This window comes from Octopus bimaculoides, chromosome 25 (genome assembly GCF_046866305.1).
Source record: "Octopus bimaculoides isolate indiv1 chromosome 25, ASM4686630v1, whole genome shotgun sequence".
In the NCBI taxonomy this organism is placed as follows: domain Eukaryota; kingdom Metazoa; phylum Mollusca; class Cephalopoda; order Octopoda; family Octopodidae; genus Octopus; species Octopus bimaculoides.
Window position 1 is genome coordinate 28,805,495 of NC_142952.1, and position 17,500 is coordinate 28,822,994.

The 17,500-nt window shown below is 37.5% G+C and overlaps 1 long non-coding RNA gene across 1 annotated transcript in view; it reads left to right on the forward strand.

The window, feature by feature from the left end:
* LOC106877267 (uncharacterized) overlaps positions 1–17,500 on the forward strand; it is an 83,943-nt gene that overhangs the window by 59,219 nt on the left and 7,224 nt on the right. Inside the window, exon 4 of the long non-coding RNA XR_001410364.3 lies at positions 15,312–15,385. This is a non-coding gene — a long non-coding RNA (uncharacterized LOC106877267). The remainder of the gene's footprint in view (positions 1–15,311; positions 15,386–17,500) is intronic.

Sequence of the window (17,500 nt, forward strand, 5' to 3'; positions counted from 1 at the left end):
CAGCTATACACACGCACACATACAAACACAGAGAAACATAAACAGCCAGATACACATAGACACACACAAATGCATACACACCAAGACAGATACAGACAGACACAGACACACACGTACGCACGCACATAGTAAGAAAAACTAGACTTATATTTACTTATAGACACTCATATATATATCCATATATAGTCATATATATATATATAAGTACATAGATGTACGCACAATTACATACACATTTAAATAGGCAGACACACACACAAACGCCAAACAATTAAAAACAGCAAGGCATAGAATAACATGCAAAGCATTCTGAGAATATTACATCTGATGATAAGGCTGCGAGAAGGAAGAAACGTTATTGCACCGGATAAAATGCTTAGTGGCGTTTCGTCCGTTTTTTATGTTCTGAGTTCAAATTCCGTCGAGGTCGACATTGCCTTTTCATCTTTTTCGGGATCGATACAATAGACAGCAGTCGAGTACTAGGGTCCATGAAATCGACCTATCCCTCCCCCAGAAATTCCTGAACCATGAGCCAAAACCGGAAAGCTATATTACTTCTGATGATAAGGCCACGAGCTGGCAGAAACGTTACGGTACCGGGCGAAATGCTTAGCGGTGTTTCGTCCGTCTTTACGTTCTGAGTTCAAATTCCATCGAGATCGACATTGCCTTTTCATCTTTTTCGGGATCGATACAATAGGCAGCAGTCGAGTACTAGGGTCCATGAAATCGACCTATCCCTCCGCGCGAAATTCCTGAACCATGAGCCAAAAACCGATAAGCTATATTACATCTGATGATAAGCCTACGAGATGGAAGAAACATTATTGCGCCGGATAAAATGCTTAGCGGTGTTTCGTCCGTTTTTTATGTTCTGAGTTCAAATTCCGTCGAGGTCGACATTGCCTTTTCATCTTTTTCGGGATCGATACAATAGGCAGCAGTCGAGTACTAGGGTCCATGAAATCGACCTATCCCTCCCCCAGAAATTCCTGAACCATGAGCCAAAACCGGAAAGCTATATTACTTCTGATGATAAGGCCACGAGCTGGCAGAAACGTTACGGTACCGGGCGAAATGCTTAGCGGTGTTTCGTCTGTCTTTACGTTCTGAGTTCAAATTCCGCCGAAGTCGATTTTGCCTTTCATCTTTTCGGGGTCAATAAATTAAGTACCAGTTGCTTAATCGACTGGCTCCCTCCCCCCAAATTTCGGGCCTTGTGCCTAGAGTAGAAAAGAAAAGAGAAGTCTGGACGGTTTCTCGCTGCAATTTGGCCGATATAAAAAAAATGCATACACTAATATATGTGCGACTGATAGGTTACATTTGCAATGATCCTTAAAACGGAATCACTCTCCCTCAGCTCAACCTTCCAACCTTAAGCCACCCACCTCGCCCCACCACTATCCCATTACACCTCGCACTTGCCGCCATCTTCATAATCTCATGAAAGAATCCTTTAATGTCAAAGCTGTTTTGATGCATTGCAGTTGTGGTTCTTGTTAAGCCAGACACAAGCGCCGTCTATGATATGGTTGATGACAATGTCAATGTGTAAAAAAAAAAAAGAAAAAAAAAATTGGCAATCCGTCAGTTACGATGATGACTTGCTCGTCAACTTAACGAGCATGTGATCAAGCACCCGACAGACACACGTACCTTTAGCGTAGTTCTCATGGAGATTGACCGTGAAACAGAACGTCAAAAGGCTGGCCCCTTGAAGTATAAGTACGAACTCACTTGTTAGCTGAGTCGACTGGAGCAACATGAAATAAAGTACTGTGCTCAAGAACACAACGTGCCGCCGGGAATCGAACTCACCGACGTAAGGTCGGGAGCAGAATACCTTAACCACTAAGCCACGCACCTTCACCAATGTGTCATGTTGTTAGTCTCGGAGGCTTTACGTTGTGAGTTCTAATTCCTTCTGTGAGTTTTATCATTTCAGGACTGAAGAAATAAATATTTATCTGGCATGAGGGTGTGCTTAGCAAGTACGTTACTAACTAGTTGGTTTAAAGTTCGAACCTACACTACAACGCTTTGGGCGAGTGGTTTCTGTTAGAGCCTGGAACATATCAACTTTCAATAACAGAATGGTAGCGGAGATAGTGGTAGAATGTTATTGAACGTTGATATGTTCGCGTCTTTTTTCTTGCGTCTACTATATCAGGGTGGAGGCGCAATGGTCCAGTGGTTAGGGCATCGGACTCGCGGTGATAGGATCGCGGTTTCGATTCCCAGACCGGGCGTTGTGAATGGGGACGGTGGCGAACCCTGCTGTACTCTTCCACCACAACTTTCTCTCACTCTTCTCTCACTCTTCTCTCCTGTTTCTGTTGTGCCTGTAATTCAAAGGGTCAGCCTTGTCACACTGTGTCACGCTGAATATCCCCGAGAACTACGTTAAGAGTACACGTGTCTGTGGAGTGCTCAGCCACTTGCACGTTAATTTCACGAGCAGGCTGTTCCGTTGATCGGATCAACTGGAACCCTCGACGTCGTAAGCGATGGAGTGCCAACACACACACTATATCAGGAATTTAACGCACACAGATATGCGCAGAATTGCACCTAAAGACTTACGTTCATCGTTCTACGCAGGATTGCACCTAACGATTCATGCTCTGGTTTCTGAAACTTCGGAAAGTTGAACTATGAACCTTTATGCTTCTTTTTTCTCCTTTTTTCCCCATCACCTTATTCTTTTACTCCCCTCTTCTATGTCGTCATCTCATTAATATATACCATTCTTATTTTCCCTATTTTTCCCTCTATATGTCTCTGATGACAGAATATCACATACTCGGGAGATATCCCAGAAACAACTGTAAGATCTTGAATTTCTTCCTATAATAATATTGTATATGACTTGAGATGTGCCATGCCTTAATGTTTGCTGTCCTGTTTAACAAGGGATGTTGGATAAAAGAAACCGCAGAATGATCAGTTAATTATGATTTTATTCAACAAATTCACCTCCCTCAGATTATTGCAGCCATCCTTCAGTTTTTCTAAGCTCTGTAAAAGAACTCGGAAAGACGGGCCTCTAACCATGCTTTTCGTGATGCCCCTAAAGCCAGGAAAGTTTTAACATCCCCTCGTATATATATATATATATATATATATATATATATATGACGACCCTACGACTGATAGGCGAAATTAAATTAGTTTAGTCTAGTGTTCCTAGAGACCCTCATAGGGCGGTTATCTCCCCTGCTAGTATATATATATATATATATATAGAGAGAGAGAGATCGCCATGATAGATCGCTGACCACTACATTTATATATTTTCTCTCCTTGTTTCTCTCCCGATTTCTTTCTGTGTTCCTTTCAGTTGAAGAGCGTAGGCTCGAAACGTCAAAGACTTTCTCTATTCCCGAGCGTTAAACTAATACAATCATTTGTTGTTTACACCACCTGTCTTCGTCTGTTGTTTTTTTCGTAAATTCTTCCATATATATATATATATTTATTGTGCGTTTCTTACAGCATTAAGAGTTTTTAACTCTTATTTCTTGCAATATGAGTGCTTCGACACCTTCAGTCACAATTAATGATGATAAAAATTTTTTCCTTTATGGTATTATACTGCGCCTAGCTGTTTATATTAATTTATACATATAGATGTCTATATATATATATATATATATATATATATATATATATATATATATATATATATATATATATATATATTGCTACACACACACATGCAACCTGCGAGAAATGTAGCTTTATATGTATGTTATATAAACGGTAATAGCCGGTGCTTTTCGAACGAAGTCCTTTGATAAACCAATAATTGGCTATTGACTAATTTGTGGACCTATAATTAACGACGCTATTGTTCACTATTTGTTATACTATAACTATAGTGTAATATAGATTAATGTTAAAGAATACATATAGCGACTGTGTTGATGTAAGAAATTAATGACTACGGGTATTGATCAGTCTGCCTGCCCGCCTGCCCACCTGTCTGTCTGTCTGTCTGTCTGTCTGTCTGTCTGTCTGTCTGTCTGTCTATTTGTCTGTCTGTTTGTCTATTTCTCTCCCTCAGTCTCTCCCTCTCTCTGTCTATCTGCCTTTCGTCTCTTTATCTATCTATCTATCTATCTATCTATCTATCTATCTATCTATTCCATACCGCCATATTTACGTTTCTTCGTCTATTTCTTAGCACACACGTTTTCTCCAAGAAAATGTGTGTGCCTAGGTATCTATGTGTGGTGTGTACGTGTGTGTGTGTGTGTGTGTGTGTGTGTGTGAGAGAGAGAGAGAGAGAGAGTGAGAGAGAAAGAGTGCGTGCATGTGTTTGTATATGTATGTGCGTACGCTTGTAATGGTTCGCATATGTGCACGTCTGTATCTATGTGTTTCTTTGTATGTGTGTGTGCATGCATCTTTGTGTGTGTGTGTGTGTGTGTATGTGTTCGTGCGCGTACAAGTGTGCGTGTATGTTTTTGTGTGTTCATGTGTGTGTGTGTGTGTGTGTGCGTATCTGTGTCTATGTATATGTGCGTACGTGTTAGTGCCTGTGTGTGTGAGTGTGTGTGCGAGTGTGCGCGTGAATGTGAGTGTGTTTGTGTGTACGTGAGAAAGTGTGTGTGTGTGTGTGTGTTTGTATGTGCGCCCATGAGTGTATGCGTGAGAACGTCTCTGTGTGAATCCGCGAGTGCGTGCGTGTATGTATGTGCGCGTGAGAGCATCTGTGTGTCCGTGTGTGTGAATATGTGTGTGTATGTGTATGTGTGCGTGAGAGCATCATGTGTCCGTGTGTGTGTATGTGTGTGTGTGTGTGCGTGAGAGTATCTGTGTGTGCATGTGTGTGGGTATGTGTGTGTGCGTGCATGTGTGCGTGAGAGCATCTGTGTGTATGTGTGTGTGTGTGCGTGCGTGCGTGCGTGTCAATGCATCGAGCGACTCCGTTGTGGGTTTCTCACCATTTTGATCGACACCAGCGAACGTCGGTCGGTCACGTGAGCAATAATTTCGACGGCATCTGGCGCCCCCCTCCCCGCCCGGTGCCCACTAACGCCACACGCTGGACAAAAGACGACGATTTAATTAGTTGCTGTCACACTCTCTTACAACCATTAACAACTGTTTATACTTCACTGTTTTTCCTTGTCCAAAAACACAGAACCGCCCCTTATTCTCTTTCTGAACATCAAGTCCTCTCCATTCTACGTTTCGTACTTCGCTTTGATGGTTCATTACTCACACATTTATCTGGCGTTCACAGGCAAACACACCGCCTCCTAGCGATAGATTTCTGTCAGTATAAGCACGCAGTTTGCTAGTCAAGCTATCGATTACGTTCGTTTTATTGAAATTATATGTTTTAAAATATTTACATACGGCCTCGTTATTTGATCTTCTGTGTTCAGATTTAAACTAAAGACATTATTCTGTGTTTCAGTGGCGAACACCAACTCATTACAAGCAACAATACAAAATGTACTGTACAATACCGTTTTATTGACTGTCCAAAATGACTGACTACAATGATACATTGTGAATGTGTCCAACAGCGTTTCTATGTATTCAACTATTAGACGTTGTTTCACTTCTGTACACAAAGTCCAGTCCTGTTGTACATTCCACAAAACGGTTTGCATAATGCTTAAATGGCTACATCGTGGATATATATATAATACAATTAATATGTGAGTATATGCATATATACATACATGTATGTACATACCTACATCTACATGTATATATAGATGCATATCTGGGTACAGGACGTCACAAAAAAACGTGGAAAAATGAAAAACAGAATGTAAACAGAGCACAGAAAACAAACAGGCCACATAGAGAATATTTCCTTCATCAGCTGCCCTTATTCTAAACTAAGCGTTTCGAAGAGTTAGGGCAATATACATATATCCACGATGTAACCACTCTATGCTGAATTGTGGTACAGTATGGGCAGATTTTTGAAATCCAACGAACATTTATGCAGATATAACTTTTTAAAGGATAAACCTATTATAATGGGTAATACTAAATGAACTTTTTCTCTTTCTTTTTCTTTTTCCCTTGTGATGTAATCTTGGGACTAACAATGTTTGCGGCTGAAGATAGCTTTAAACCATCCTTTATATCAACAATATATACTGATGTAATGACAGATTGTGTATAAAGCTTGAAACACGTGTACCACGATATCCTTGGAGTTCTGTTTTCAATTTACGTTTGATATATATATATATATATATATATATATATATATATATATATATATAGTTTGAAAACTTTGGCATAAACGTTTTGGCGCCGCCGCCTACTTGGCATCACTGACTCGACGCTGACTTATTTGACATTAGTCCTCGTGAACAGTACCACAAAACAGTTTGTATAGTGCGTAAGTGGTAACATTATTCTTTTATTTGTTTCGGTCATTTGATCGCAGCCACGGTGGAGCACCACCTGTCTCTTCTCAAAGCTCGTTTTTCCAGCGTTCATCACTTCACATCGTCTTGGCTTAACAGCCCTCACTGTTTTGTTTTTACTGTTTTGTTCTTATTGTCCTGTTTTTGTTACCACTTTAACCCTCCGCAAAAAATCACGTCTTGTCCCTACCTTCGAAACGCGGTTCGACAAAAAGAGCCCGCTAGAATAAGGGCCAGGCTTGTACAAAAAAGTACTGGGGTCGATTCGTTCGACTAAAATTCTTCAAGGCTATGCCCCAGCATGGCCGCAGTCTAATGAGTAAAACGTAAAATAAATTATGATAAAATAAATTATGATAAAATAAATTATGTACAAATAATTCCTTTCAAATGATGACACAAGGCCAGCAATTTTGGGGTGAGGGCTAATTCGTTTAACTGGTACTTATTTTATAGATCCTGAAGGGACTAAAGGCAAAGTAGACCCAGGCGGAATTTGAACTCAGAACGTAAAGAGCCGAACAACAATAAAATAAAATAAAATAAAATGACATAGAAAAAAAATGTATAATCCTTTCTATTATATAGAAGGCACAAGGCCTGGAATTTGTTGGGTGGAGGGATAGTTGATTTCATCGCCCCCAGCACTCGACTGGTACTTAATTTATCGACTCCGAAAGGCAAAATCGACTTCGTAGAATTCGAACTCAGAACGGCGTGCTAACGATTCTGCCAGCTCGCAGCCTTATGATAATAACAATTATATAATCCTTTCTACTATAGGCACAAGGCCTGAAGTTTTTCGCGAGGGAGATAGTCGATTAATCGACCCCAGTCGTTCACTGGTACTTAATTTATCGACCACGACGTGCTAACGATTCTGCCAGCTCGCCACCTTCAAAAATAAACAAAATAGACAAACATATAATGTTGAAATAATTAATGTTCATTATTTAAGTTTATTATAAATGGTTTCTTGCTAACGGAATAAAATAAATATATTTTTTAGAGTTAGTATATTGTAATATTTATTGTATAAAAAAAAAAAACCCAAAGTGATAAAGACCTTAGATTTTATAGTTTATAAGAAAGGCATCATAAAATAGCAATAATTCTCTGTGTGTGTGTGTGTGTGTGTGCGTTTGTATGCATTAGTGTTGGCTTGAATATACATAAAATATACATTAGGATACCGACCTGGATCATCACAGCGGGTTTGAAACTGAAACAGCACGTTCTGACGTAAGTATCATATGCAAACACACAAACCATGTATATATATATATATATATATATATATATATATATATATATATATATATATATATATATATATATATATATATATATATATATATATATATATATATATATATATATATATATATACATATACAGGCTGATTCATAAGTCACCATATATTTAGGAAAAATGTATTTTTTTAAATAAGAAACAATTAAATAAAAAACTGTTTCTTATAAAAAAAAAAAATCGTTTTTATGTATGGTGACTTTTGAATCACCGTGTATATATATGTATATATGTGTATGTATGAAGGTAAGGTCCAAGGATCAAGGTGTAGGAAGTTAGTGAGTTTCAAGCAATACATAAAATTGTCAATAGACAACATATTTTTCCTGAATGTACTCAAATTTTGTATGTATATATATATATATATATATATATATATATATACATATATGTATTTGTGTGTGTGTTTGTGTGTGTATATATATATATATATATATATATATATATATATATATATATATATAATTATAATTTAGGGTATCTAAGAGATACTGCCATGCTGAAAATAGCAGTTAAATCTTGACTCTAAACCACAATAAATGTTCATATAGCACCAGGAGCGATGAACTTTTATTGTGGTTTAGAGTCAAGATTGACTGCTATTTTCAGCGTGGTGGTATCTCTTAGATACCCTAAATTATAATTTTAAATAATTGTTACGTTTGATGGCTTTTATTCCCATGCTAGCCACTTGATAAAATCGATATTTAAATATCGAACTTATTCTTATATATATATATATATATATATATATATATATAAAGTCGCCTTGATTGATCGCTAAATCCACAAGTTTTTTTTAAATTCTCTCTGTTTATTTTCTCTTATTCCTCTCTGTTAAAGAACGTAGGCTCGAAACGTAAACGACTTTCTCACTTTCCCGAGCGTCAGACTAATACAACTGTTTATTTTTCATACACCTGTCTTCGCCTTTTGTTTTTCAGTAATTTTCAACTATATATATATATATATATATATATATATATATATATATATATATATATATATATATATATATATATATATATATATATATATATATATATTTATACACACACGTGTGTGTGTGTGTAAAACGGTTTTGTTTATATAGTCTGCATTAAGTTAGAACGTTGATAATGTAAACAATGAAACAAAAGAAAAGAAATCATGAAATGCGTCTTAAAGTAAATAGATGTATGTTAATGTATGTGTGATAGGCGACTGACCGATCGAAAGAAGGCGAGGTCAAAGGTTAAGTAACTCCCGTTTCTTTCACATATATTAACATATATCAGATTCTATGTAGTTGCTATATATATAAAGGTGCAGTGAGAGTATGTAATGATTTGGCGTATATATATATATATATATATATATATATATATATATATATATGTGTGTGTGTGTGTGTGTGTGTGTGTGTGTGTGTGTGTGTGTGTGTGTGTCTGTGTGTGTATAAGATTGGAATATTTAGTATAAGTTACCTTGTCCGATATCTGAATACGTGTGTGAGATGAATTATTCAAGTACACATAGAAAAACACAAATATATGTACATACATATGAATGTATGTATATATATGTACACACAGACACACAGACACACATGCACATCTCTCTCACACACACACTCACTCACTCGCTCACTCACTCACTCACTCACTCACTCACTCACTCACTCACAACACACATACACATACACACACACATGTATATAGGCAAATCATAAATCAAAGGAAAACGGAAAAAAATCCCAACAAAAGTGAACGTATTAGATTGACACTTAGTGAAAATTTTAGATGGGAAAAATAAGAGTAGAAATAATGTTTCGAGCATGGCTCTTTGTCGGAAATAGGAAAAAGTCGAGAGAGAAGGAAAAGGAGGGAGGAAGGAGCAAATAATTTTGAGAAAAGCACATGCGTCGCTATATGACCTAACATCTATCTATCTATCTATCTATCTATCTATCTATCTATCTATCTATCTATCTATCTATCTATCTATCTATCTCTATCTATCTATCTATCTATATACAGGGTGCGATGGGTAAATTGCCGCCATTTTATATTTTTAATTTCGCGCACGCGCATTGTTTGTTTTTGATTTGGTCGACTACACAGTATAGTAGGGTCAGTTGGACACTGCCTGTGAGAAAAACAGCACCGTGACGCAATTCACTCTGCCATAAATTTGGAAACGACATGCTGTACTGCTTGGCATTCGTGCCGGAAGCTCCAATACCATGATTTGTAATTAACTTAATTTAAGTAAATTAATTTTAATTATTCTTCCATGTTATATACATGTTTAATATCGCTGTTCGAAACGATCGTATGTCTGTATTAAAATTGTTTTCAAATTTTGACATATTCTCTTCTCCATCTTTTAACAATTTGTTGAATTTCTATGGGATACCTTTCCATAAATTCTCATAACACACCATATGTAAGCTCCCAACGAAATATGAAGAATCCTTGTTAGAAATCGCTCTTTGGAACCCTCCAAATTAATGGCTGAAATAGAGCTCAACCTTTTCACACACACGCGCACATATGTGTGTGTGTGTATATGTATATATGTATGTATGTGTGTTTGTATATGGTTTATAGATGAGAATAAGATATTCTTCGTATAGAATACACTTAGTAGCGCTCAAGGGAATTAAACTTGAACGAGTAGAGGAGTAAATGTAGAGATAAGCAAGTTAGGCAGATTAACATTTCAAGTGTATTAAATACATGAAATATAAAACATTTACACACATTTACATAGAAAAAGGTGCGACTTACACAGAATATACATAAATATAAATTCTATACACACATAATATGTATACACACACACACACACACACACACACACACACACACACACATATATATATACATATAAATATATATATATATGGTGGTTGTCTACTCCTTACACAGAGTTTGACCACCTCCTGCACCTACACCTTAGCCCTTTCATGACGTCTGATGTGGCTTTTTAAACCAGACAGTGTTTTGAAAAAACACCCACACAGATTGCACCTCTGATTTGCACTACCAATACCTGCAAGTAAGTTCTGCTCATTGTGGATCCTAACATGTCTTTTAAGACCCCCATTGGATTTGCAAACCCTCTGGCACACACCACATTCAAACGTGTGCACAGACATATAATCAGAATAGCTGGATGAGGTTTGTTTTCCATGGGTTCGCAGGTGAGATTTGAGGCCAGCCAAGGACAGACATGGTCTGTCACAGACTGTGCACACAAAAAGGTCCTTGTCATTCACCTTCTCAGTCTTTACATTTTTCCTTAAATATCTCTTGAGTCCTGCTTGCATCATCCTGGCCTCTTCAAACGCTTTCACTCCACTCCACACCCTTGTTCGCCATCCAACTCGATCTGAATGTATTTATATATATATATATACAAATACACATATATATAAGTACATATTACATGTACAATATATATTATATATAATATACGTGCATATATACGTGTATGTTTATGTTTACACACTACACACACACGCACACATACACATAAGTGAATACAGAAAAATAAATCCTGACAAACGTTAGTTTACACCGAAAGACGTTAAAACACCATAAAATATTTTTACCGTCATGAAATACCGACTGATAATATGCAGAAAATGCGCAAGGTCGTAGTTATAACTTAAGAAGTATTAAAAGTATGTCATAACCCCGAAATATTGAATACAAGGTAAGTTTACCTTAATTCACATATTTGTTTTCTTGTGATTTACCTTGCAGTTACTTCGCATCGTTTTGGCCTTACCCGCGATCATTAACTCTTTTACTCTTTCACTTGTTTCAGTCATTTGACTGTGGCCATGCTGGAGCACCGCCTTTTTAGTCGAGCAAATTGACCCCAGGACTTATTCTTTGTAAGCCTAGTACTTATTCGATCGGCCTCTTTTTGTCGAACCGCTAAGTTACGTGGACGTAAACACACCAGCATCGGTTGTCAAGCGATGTTGGGGGGACAAACACAGACACACAAACATACACACACACACACACACACACACACATATATATATATATATATATATATATGTATACTTATATACGACGGGCTTCTTACAGTTTCCATCTACCAAATTCACTCACAAGGCTTTGGTCGACCCGAAGCTACAGCAGAAGACATTTGCCCAAGGTGCCACGTAGTGGGACTGAACCCAGAACCATGTGGTTGGTAAGCAAGCTACTTACCACACAGGCACTCCTGCGCCTTATACAATATATATATATATATATTGTGCCTTTATACAATATATATATATATATATATATATATATATATATATATATATATATATATATACATAATATGGGTACAGGACGTTACCAACGCTGCAAATGACATGAAATACGTAAACAAAGGAGTAAAAAATGGAAAACAGGAAAAGTGAGTACAGAGAAAGGACCCTTTATCAGCTGTCGGCTGTCTATCTACTCCTCATTTCGAACATTCAATTCTCTTTTATTTAGGATTTATGGGGGGAAGGGTCAAATTTGAGAACAAAACATGACAGTGGAGACATACAAGGAAACCAGGCTTCTTTCGGTTCCTGTCTATGAAATCCACAATCCACAATGAAATCCACAATCCTACCTGAATTGCCACGCAATGGGACTGAACTTGAAACCATGTTGCTGGGAAGCAAGCTTCTTTCCACACAGCCACGCCTGCGCCTCTCTCTTTCACTCTCTCTCTGTATTTCTCTCTGTCTCTCTCACTCTCTCTGTCCTCTCTCTATCTCTCTTTCCCTCTCTCTATATAAATATATATAGTTTTCTTGTTTGTGTGTGTGTGTGTGTGTGTGTGTGTAATTTCTCTGCATGTGTGAATATGTGTCTAAATTTATGGTTCTGTGTATGCATACGCCCTGCATGATATGTGTGCGTGTATGTATGTTTGTGCGCATATTTCTATGTGTGTGTGTATGTGTGTGTGTGTGTAAATGTATGTATTTGTGCGTGCGTGTTTGACCATGTGTAAAGTGTCAATATGGGTTTTTCTCGTTACTTGTTTAATGACTGGTATATATATATATATATATATATATACTGATATATATATGTATATATATGTACGTGTGTGTGAATATATATAAATGTGTATATATATATATATACATTTATATATATTCACACACACGTACATATGTATACATATATATATATATATATATATATATATATATATATAGAGAGAGAGAGAGAGAGAGAGAGAGGGAGAAGAGACAGATGATGAAAATACACACATAAGCACATATACACCCCGGCGCGCATACACACACACACAGATGTATATATCCACATATAAACACCCATACACATACACTCACACACACACACACACACACACACACACACACACACACACACACATCTACATATATATGGCAGGTGACGCGTGTCCGCGAAACGGGTAGCAATGGAGGAGTTGGGTGGGCGTTTAGCACCGGCGGAGGAGACAAGCGGTGGGAAGATGGGTGGCCGGCGCTGGCGGCGGTGGCGGAGCTGGTGCAGAGGAGCGGTGGCGCAATAAAATGGTTGATTTGTCGGCAGTGATGTTAGCCTGAGCTGACTTGGTTAGTTGACTAATGAAAGGTTTATAATCTTGGAACTAGTCACAGTGGAATATAGTAACAGGAAAGGGTGGGAGGGGACGTGACGGCGGTGGTGGAGATGGGGGGATTATGGCATTGTGGGAGGAGGCGGGGATGGCGGTGGTGGGGCGGGGTGATGTTGGCGGGGTTGATGGTGTTGGTGGTGGTGGTGGTGATGTTAATGATGGTGCTGACGGTGGTCAGTGGCGGTGATGATGATGATGATGTTAGTGGTGGTGCTGGTGGTGGTGGGATTGGTGTGATGGTTATGGTGGTGGTGGTGGTGATGGTTGTGGTGGTGGTGGCGTGATGGTGGTGGTGGTGATGGTGGTGGTAGTGGGTGGTGATAGTGATGATGATGGTAATAATGGTGGTGGTGGTGGTGGTGAGGGTAGTGCTGGTGGTAGTAGTGGTGATGGTGGTGGTAATGGTGGTAGTGGTAGTGGTTATGATTTCGCGAATGATAGTGATGGTGGTGGGTGTTTTGGTGGTGTTGGATACTGACAGTGTTGGTGGTGGCGGCGGTAGTGGTGGTGATGGTGTATGAAGGCGGTAGTGTGTGTGTGTGTGTGTGTGTGTGTGTGTGTGTGTGTGTGTGTGTGTGTGTGTGTGTGTGTGTTTGTAGAGTCTTTCGGCTAAAGTTGATGGTGTGAAATAACTGTAGTTAAAGTCAGAAACGGAAAGATGACAAGTCTAACGTGGCGTATTAACTGTGACTGTGCTGGTGTTTGAGGAGAGGGGAGAGGGGGAAATAGAGGTGGAGAAAGAGAGAGAAAGAGAGTGAGAGAGGCTGAGATGTGTGTATGTGCGTGTATGTACATATGCATATATATATATATATATATATATATATATATATATATATATATATATATATATATATAAATATATGTAAATAAATATATATATATATATATAAATGTATAAATATATATATATATATATATATATATGTGCAGATAAATTGATACATACATACATACATACACACACACACACACACACACACACACACACAGACATATATATATGCATATATGTATAAAGAAAGTGATCGATACACAAACACACACCACGCCAATATATACACACTCACATATATATGAATGTATGTATATATATATATATGTGTGTGTGCATATATATTCAATATATACACATGAACAGATGTATAGAAACATATATGTATATATATATATATATATATATATATATATATATATATATATATATATATATATATATATATATATATATATATATATATATATATATATAAACAGAGAGAGGGAGAAAGAGAAAAGGAGAAAAAGAGAGAGACAGAGGTAGTCACATAGCTAACTATATTCATATACATACATACATACATACATACATACATACATACATATATACATATATATATATATATATATATATATATATATATATATACATACATACATATATATATATATATATATATATATATATATATATATATATATATAGAGAGAGAGAGAGAGAGAGAGAGAGAGAGAGAGAGAGAGAGAGAGAGAGTAGGGAGAAGGCGGGAGAGGGAGAGAAAGGAAGAGAGGAAGAGAGGAAGAGGGAAGGTGAAGGAGAATGAGGGTGTGATAGATGGGTGGGGCCGGTGGGGGTGGGGGAGAATGTTGAGAGAACGAGGGAGATAATCTGTGTGTAAAATAATATTTGCAATACAATGACAGTCAATGATAGTTTTCATCAAAATTCACGGTTGTATGCTTTTGGACATCTTTGCTGCTGTTGGTTCTGTTTTTATTTTTGGCGGCCATGTTGTCGTTGTGTTTGTTGTTCTTATTATTGGTCGAGTGGAATTTATTTTTTTCTGTTCTTATATTATTGTTAATATCGTTTTTGTTATTGTTGATGTTATGTCTGTTGCTATTGTTCTAGCTTGTGTTGGTATTGTAGTAAATTTCTTGTCATTTTTATTGTTGTTAATATTGTAGTTGTGGTAGCTGTTGTTGTTGTTGTTTTTGTACTACGACCATCACCACCGACCAAGAAAAGATCCAATATATTTGTAAGTAAATATTTATTATAAGAATTGGGCAGTTAATATCACGCAGTGACCAGCGGTCATCTAGGCTGAGAATAATCTGAGAAATGTTAAAAAAATGGTATTTTTGAGTGAGAGAGCAACGCATACCATCAAAGTGACACTGGGAAACAATTATACGAAGCCCAGTATACCCATCATGGCTACCCGTCTGATACGAGTACACCAGGCACATGCATCACATGGTGATCTCATATCAAGACAGACAACACATGAACTTGCAGGTGGGGTCCAGTTAGGATTTTCTTGAAGCCGAGTATCTCATCCCGCTCAAAATGTCCCTGAATAAAGGTTATTTAAGGATGATGAACGAAACACCAATGTTTCCTGAGGTGAAATATTCAAATCCTAAAAAATTCCTCTCAACACATGGCTATGATGCTCTCCTCCTACTCGTGATCAGAGATGTATATATTGTCAGCCACTTAGGAACGTGCTCAACTGGTTAAGGCTAAGCAACTGCCAAGCAAATCTGCGGCATTGAGCAGAATATTTACTGTAGTCAATATTTTATACCAAGACTAAATATGTACATGACAACACTTCCAATCAGTTAAGATCATAAGCTATGACAGCCAGCGTCTGACATATATGTGTCATTATTCAGTTTTTATTTCAAAATTTCTTGCCTATAGAAAAAGAGCCGGTTTCTAACCTAGACCCAAGGCTCCTCTATTGGAATTTCGACAACACCAACAGAGTATTTTTGCATGTATGTATATGTGCAATATTTGGAATCAGCGCATGTGCAGATTTATATGTATGTATGTATATATGTATATGTATGTATTTTCGCGCATATACATGCATGTCTAGTCATGCATATATATACTTAAATGATAAAATTCTGGAAAGTTTTACAGATTTTTAACAGTTCCAGTGGTGACTTGGATCTGTAGTCTTCGAATCAGCATTCTCCTTTCTGGTTTTAGGAAGCCTTATTTCTCACGATTGGCACTTAGACAGTGTGATACATATCCCAGTGCCTCAATAATTACAGGTATAAACCTGAACTTGTAATCTGGGTAGAGTAACTGAAGATTTCTCTATAATTCAGCATAGGTATTTTCTTTTTAGCTGATCTTCAGCTTTATGTTAACATCTTCTGGGCAGCTGATTTCCACAACTGTAGTTTCTCTTCTCTGTCCCAAATCATTATATCAAATCTATTGTGTTTACATTTCATTGAAGTTTTTACCGGGACATTCCACCAGTACTCCTTTTTATTATAAGTGGCTATGGCTTCTACCGTACTGTGAGTTCTTATTTCTTTTCCCGACTTTACGTTCTGAGTTCAAATTCCGCCGAAGTAGATTTTGCCTTTCGTCCTTTTGGGGGTTGATAAATAAGTACCAGTTGTGTATTGGAGTCGATGTAATCGTCTTACTCTCTCTATCAAAATGTGCAACACTTAAAAAGGATTATTTCCGATATGTTAAATCTAAGTAGAAATGAAAAATTAAGGTGGCGAGCTGGCGGAATCGTTAGCCCGTCGGGCGAAATGCTTAGCGGCATTTCGTCTGCCGTTACGTTCTGAGTTCAAATTCAGCCGAGGTCGACTTAACCTTTCATCCTTTCAGGGTCGATTAAATAAGTACCAGTTATGCACTGAAGTCGATGTAATCGACTTAGTCCCTTTGCCTGTCCCCTCTATGTTTAGCCCCTTGTGGGCAATAAAGAAATAAGAAATGGAAAATTAAGCGAGTTATCAGCTATTAAAGAGTGTATACGTCTTTTGAGACGCCCTGTACAAACACGCACGCGCGCATAGATTCACACACACACACACACACACACACACACACAGATACACATAATTAACACACACGTACATGTGCACTTTGAACCGACGACCTTGGTGCGTATTTCGAAAGTTCTGGTAAACTAAAAGAGTGTGATTGGAAATCTTAAAAGTCATATCTGAGAAGTAGAGAAGAAATGTGTTTCATATGGAGTTAGTGCGTCTAATTATCGATACCTACCTACCTACCTACCTACCTATCTATATTTCTATGTATGTGTGTGTGTATATATACACATGCACACATAAACACATACATACACACATATATACTGCAG